Here is a 6,000-nt window from a genome sequence, read left to right on the forward strand (position 1 = left end):
AGCCACCGTGTCTGGCCAGACATCTTCATCTTAATGTTGACAATTTCTATAGCATCCATGGCTTATGTACAAAGATGACAAATTATGAATAACATGAACCACATGTAAACAAGAGGGTCTTATTTTTTGCTGGATACTTAAAATATAAGCCATAAAGTCTCACATACGCACACAGACACACACACAAACACACACACACACACACACACTTTCTCTCTGTTACTTAGTATACAACTGAGAAACATTCATATTATTTTTAAAAAATAAAAAATAGGGAAGGGCGTGGTGGCTCACACCTGTAATCCCAGAACTTTGGGAGGCAGAGGCGGGCAGATCACGAGGTCAGGAGTTCCAGACCAACCTGGCCAACATGGTAAAACCCCATCTCTACTAAAAATACAAAAATTAGCCAGGTGTAGTGGCAGGCACCTGTAATCCCAACTACTCGAGAGGCTGAGGCAGGAGAATCGCTTGAACCCAGAAGGCAGAGGTTGCAGTGAGCTGAGATTACCCCACCGCACTCCAGCCTGGGCAACAGAGCAAGACTTCACCTCAAAAAAAAGACACGAATGTTCTAGCTAGAAAACCATAAATTATGATTCTGATTTTTCCTTCCCAGAAACATCTCAAAATCTCTTTACACTAGAGATATTTTATCTGGAAAAACAGGTAACAAAAAATTGTACTAAAAAATTCCTTCCAATCTCATTAAGAGTTGTATACAGAACTATGAATAATTTTAAAAATTAATCTCCAAATTAAGCATAAGATTCTCCAACATGTATCAAGAAACACTACATACACTTGGAACTAAAGCTCTTTTACTTAAGTCAAATTATCTTAAGCTCCTGATTAACAATCTACTGAAAAATCACCACTCAGTGTGTGGGGTTTTGTTTGTTTTTGACAGAGTCTTGCTCTGTTGCCCAGGCTGGACAACAGTGGCCCGATCTTGGCTCACTGCAACCTCCGTCTCCCAGGTTCAATCTATTCTCCTGTCTCAGCCTCCCCAGCAGCTAGGATTACAGGCGCATGGCACAACACCTGGCTAATTTTTTTGTATTTTTAGTAGAGACGGGGTTTCACCATATTGGTCAGTCTGGTCTCGAACTCCTGACCTCAGGTGATCCACCTGTCTCGGCCTCCCAAAGTGCTGAGATTACAGGCGTGAGCCACTGCACCTGGACCTTAGTGTGCTTTGATACCTACAAACAGTAGGAATAGGGATATGTCAGACACATAACACAGGGAATTATCATTCCCAACCTTACTCATTTCCTCACCATATTAACCCTTCTACTTTCTAATCATGTTACAAAGAACAAAAGTGTAAAAATATATCATACACTGACATGCATTCATAAGGCTAATCAAAGTCACATTTACCACCTATATGTGAAATTCTTTTGAAGATGTCTACTCATGTGAATGCTTGATACAAGGCATTAAAATGACCTACCCTATCTTATGGCAGTATCTCACAAAAAGGTCCCTGTACAAGGAGCAACACAAGAGAAAAGGTCCGAAGGGGCTTTCGTGCAAATTATCTTATCCTTTTTTTCCCCACCTTTTATGTTCACTATTTTAAAATCTCAAATAGATTTACTGCTTTAAGTAAAAGAAAACAATTGTAGTATTCTTCTTAGATTTTTGCAGTATTCCTGTATCTCCTATTTCTTGCCAAATATTTCTGACATTAATTTATACTTATATGACTAGAACAATAAAAAGCATTAACAAGAGTGTAGATATATGTGTGTATCTTTATATATTAATATATATACACACACACAGGGACAAATAAGGAGACAATAAGTGTCTATTTTAAAGCAGGGACATTGCTTTTTATTCCAATCATTCAATGCCCATCATGCAAAAAAGGTGGAAAACATTAGATTTTAAGACTTACGACAGAGAAATGACTTAGTTGTAGCAACCATTCATATCAAATAACCTTACAAAACATAAGCAAGAGAAAGACGCTGTGAAAGGGCAATACAGCATTTCACAGCTTCTGCTCCCTTACTCCACCCAGTCTTCTCGGCTGAATGGCTGTTCACGGCATCCACAAATATTAGCCCATTTTTTTAAAAAAGGATGTGTGGGGAGGTACCAACGTAGGGCTTGCTCCATCAAAATCAACATATACAGAAATACTTCATGTGAAAAATTGGGTTCCTTTCTGATTTTAAAAAATATATACCAGCCTTCAATTTCTTTTAGGAGATTCCCCCCTTCTAAGCAATCCAAACAATGATCATTAATGAACACGAAAGAAATCACCCTAAATACAGATTACTCTTCTGCCTTATTAAAAACTGCAATTTGCAACCGCCAATTATTTTGTGAAACTGTGTCCTAAAAGACACCCATTAGAGATTAAAAGCTAGCTAATGCCTTAAAACCAAATCAGAATTTTTTAAGTAAAAGCTTTTACTACACATTCAACATCACTATGACACAGTCAACAGGAAATTTTCCTGATTATGAGACTGGACCCCGCAGCAATCAAGCCCTGCTGCAGCAAAAAAAAAAAAAAAAAAAAAAAAAAAAAAAAAAAGGCAAAAAGGGAGGGATGACATTATTACTGGTATGAAAGGCCCAAGCACTGTCTCCTCCGCCCTAGCCTCGAAAAGAAATTCACACAAAATAACCCACCCCCCTCACAAAAACAGAATTGCCAAAAATGGCACAAATTTTTTGTTTGGCCTTTAAAACCTTATGAATCTCAAAGACTGTGTGCTTAAAGGAGAGATGGGAATAACAGTAATATCTCTATTTGTCCAGACTGCCACTTAAGGAAAGAGGGAGGGGGGACCTTGGCATGACATCGCCCATTGAGAACCAGACCACAAATCTGGTCCTCCTCTTCAAAGGCGTATTTTCTTAACCAAAAGACTGATATAAATGGGGCCTAAACCCCAAAAGAAAATTTCCTGCCCTCTTCTCAAAGAGTTTCTTGCTAAGTCACTGAAGAAAGGCAGCATAACATGTAAAGCTATGGTACCTTGCTCTCTCCTACTAAATACTGAAAACCTCTTCCCCTCTACTGTTACGTTTAGAGGTGCAGAGTCAAAATGTGTCGACCACCTCAAAGGCATTTTCTCATGTGGGAGGCTAAAGAGGGTAAATATGCAGAGGCACTGCGTTTCCCAAAGGGGCAGGGAGATGAGATTAGACGAAGGGGAACGGCAGGGAGCCTCGAAGCTGAATGTTAACAGCATCAAAAGGCAACTCCCCATCGAGGAGCCGGTGGCAGAAAGAAAATCCTGCCAGATTCGGTGGGTGGATGCTGCGGATTGCTCGGTGGGCCGGGCTGCCTCTCCTCGGCGGGTGCTGAGGCCGGACCGCCGCACTGGGGGCCAGGGAGACGGTGGGCCACCCTCCGCTGGTCAACCCCATCTTAAGGACCAGTCGGGGACGGAATGCCTGGAAGGCCCTGTGGGTGCCCCGGCGGCGCGGGGCTGAGCCGGTCCCCGAGCCGACAACTGAGGGTGGGGTGGGGACTGCGGTGCTCGTCTCCGCGGCCAGGGAGAGGAGGGCCGAGCCCTTTCCCCAAGATCAGAGAGCTACCTGGTCCCCACGCCCTTCCTACCCAAGAATACTTTTCTTGCTAAGTCACCGAGGGAGGAGGGCCATCCCTTCTTGGGGAGGGCCGCGGCGGGGGGGGCCGCAGCGGCGCCGGCAGCCCCCAAAGCCGGGCCCGGGAGGAGAGGAGCGAGGGCAGCGCCCTCCCCGGACAGTCCCCCTCCTCCGGGTCTCTCACTCAACGGCCGTCGCGGCCGCCATTTTGAGAGCGAGGAGAGAAGAAGAAGGAGGAGGCGGCGGCGGCGGCAGGGGGAGGGGAGAATGGGAGGGAGGGGACCGGCGCAGCCACATCGTCAGGCCGCCGGGTCCGGCCTGCAGCCGCCCGGGCGCGGTGGAAGAGACAGAGGGGAGGGCGCAGACCCGCGCCGCCTTACCGGAGCGCTGCACCGCCGCCTCCGCAGGGCCTCTTCCGTCCTTCACTCCCATCCACCGGCGGGGGAGGGGGAGGGAGAGGGGAGGGAGGAAGGAGGGAGGGAGGGAAGGAGGGGGGGGAGGATGGCGCGCTGGGCCCGGGCCCGGGGAGGGGGAGGGGAGGGGAGCGGGCGGGCTCCTCAGCCGTTCCGGGGCTCGAGCCCAAGCTCGGCGCTCGCGGTTTCTCTCGCTCGCGCCCGAGCGCTCCCCTCCTTCTCCTTCTCGCTCCCTAGACCCCCGGGTCGCTGCTTCTCCGCTCGCTCACTAGCTCTCCCGGCCGCCGGACTCCGCCGCCGCCCCGCCGCTCCAGCTCCGTCTGTCACAGGAGCTGCCCCAACGCCCTGACGTCACCGCGCCGCCGCCGCCGCCGCCGCCGCCCCAGACCCGCCAGGAAGAGGGAGGGGCGGGCGCCGGGAGCGGAGGAGGGGCTGCGGCGCATGCGCCGGGCTGGGCCGGACCGGGACCGCGCTGCCTTCTAGCGGGCGGGCGGCTCTGCGGTGCCCCCGGGCCGGCGGGCGAGTCTGCGCGCGAGGTGCTGCTTCTCACGCTCCGCACGCTTCTGTAACCTTGGGAGAGGCTCTTTTTTCCCAGCCCCTCGTCTGACTTGTGGCCCCTTCTGAACTCTGGCTCTGCTCACCTCGCTGTCCTGCTTTTGCGCTCATGCGGCTGACCGCGGGGGCCCGTTGGCACCGTGTGTGGTGGGCCCCGGGAGGCGCGAGAGGCAGCGGGGCCCGGCCACCTACCGCCCCTTTCTGCCTCCGGCCTCCGAGATGATTTCCCAGTTTTGGGGGGAATGAGGGAGGGGAGTAGGTTGGCTGGCTTGGGAGGAGGAGCTGTTGAGGTTAAAAGGCAGATGGAATGCTGTCATTGTCTTGATCTGTATTATAGATTCTTAATTGGGAGGACTCGCTTTTGGATGTGATTCAGCTATTCTTCTCCTTAGTCACACACAGACATCAGAGTCTCTCCAGGTCTCGAAACGGATGCCCAAAGAAAGGCCTCGAACTGTATCCCTATAAGAGATATCTGTGTGTGTTTGCTAAATTATAGATTGAAATATTGATGACAGAGTCGTCTTGGGGATTTGTAGTTAATTTATTCCACACAGAGACCTATGATTTTTTTTTTCCTTTTTCTTTTTTTTTTTTTTTTTTGAGACGGAGTCTCGCTCTGTCGCCCAGGCTGGAGTGCAGTGGCGCAATCTCGGCTCGCTGCAACCTCCGCCTCCCGAGTTCAAGCGAATCTCTGCATCAGCCTCCCGAGTAGCTGGGAGTACAGGCACTTGCCACCACGCCCAGCTAATTTTTGTTTGTTTGTTTGTTTTTTTGAGACGGAGTCTCGCTTTGTCGCCCAGGCTGGAGTGCAGTGGTGCGATCTCCACTCACTGCAGGCTCCGCCTCCCGGGTTCACGCCATTCTCCTGCCTCAGCCTCCGGAGTAGCTGGGACCACAGGCGCCCGCCACCACGCCCGGCTAATTTTTTTGGTATTTTTAGTAGAGACGGGGTTTCACCATGTTGGCCAGGATGGTTTCGATCCCTTGACCTTGTGATCCGCCCGCCTCTGCCTCCCAAAGTGCTGGGATTACAGGCATGAGCCACCGTGCCCGGCTGACCCTTGATTTTTAAAAAGCGAGATTTGGGGTTCTGAATAATTCAATATAGGCTATTATTTTAATAACAAGTTTAAATGAGATTATCTTATCATTAATTTGTATTGTGCAAGGAAGCTTTTTTCTTGAAACAGGCTTAAGCTTATGTGTACTGATTTTATTGCATAGCTTTATGTAGGTAAATATATATATATATATACTGCATTTGAGAAGCAGCAGAGTTAACAAAAGAGACAACTTAGGTGTAAATCCTGGACCCCGCACTTGCCAGAAGCGCGACCTGGGGCAAATTACCATACCTCTCTTTGGCCTCAGTTTCTCAATAAAAGACACCTAATAACTAAGCCGGCTTTTGTGAGAATTAGAGAGGAGTTGCAGCCTGTGCAAAGCA

At 49.1% G+C, this 6,000-nt stretch overlaps 1 protein-coding gene across 2 annotated transcripts in view; it reads right to left on the minus strand.

Moving 5' to 3' along the window:
- The window catches only part of PAFAH1B1 (platelet activating factor acetylhydrolase 1b regulatory subunit 1), a 91,656-nt gene extending 87,338 nt beyond the window's left edge, over positions 1–4,318 (minus strand). The window contains exon 1 of one of the 2 annotated variants that reach the window (XM_032139304.2): positions 3,963–4,318. The gene's annotated coding sequence lies outside the window, so the exon portion shown is untranslated. The remainder of the gene's footprint in view (positions 1–3,962) is intronic. The other variant, XM_032139305.2, reaches the window with a different exon arrangement.
- Between the last annotated feature and the right edge of the window lie 1,682 nt (positions 4,319–6,000).

This window comes from Hylobates moloch, unplaced genomic scaffold, assembly GCF_009828535.3.
Source record: "Hylobates moloch isolate HMO894 unplaced genomic scaffold, HMol_V3 SCAFFOLD_19, whole genome shotgun sequence".
NCBI lineage: Eukaryota > Metazoa > Chordata > Mammalia > Primates > Hylobatidae > Hylobates > Hylobates moloch.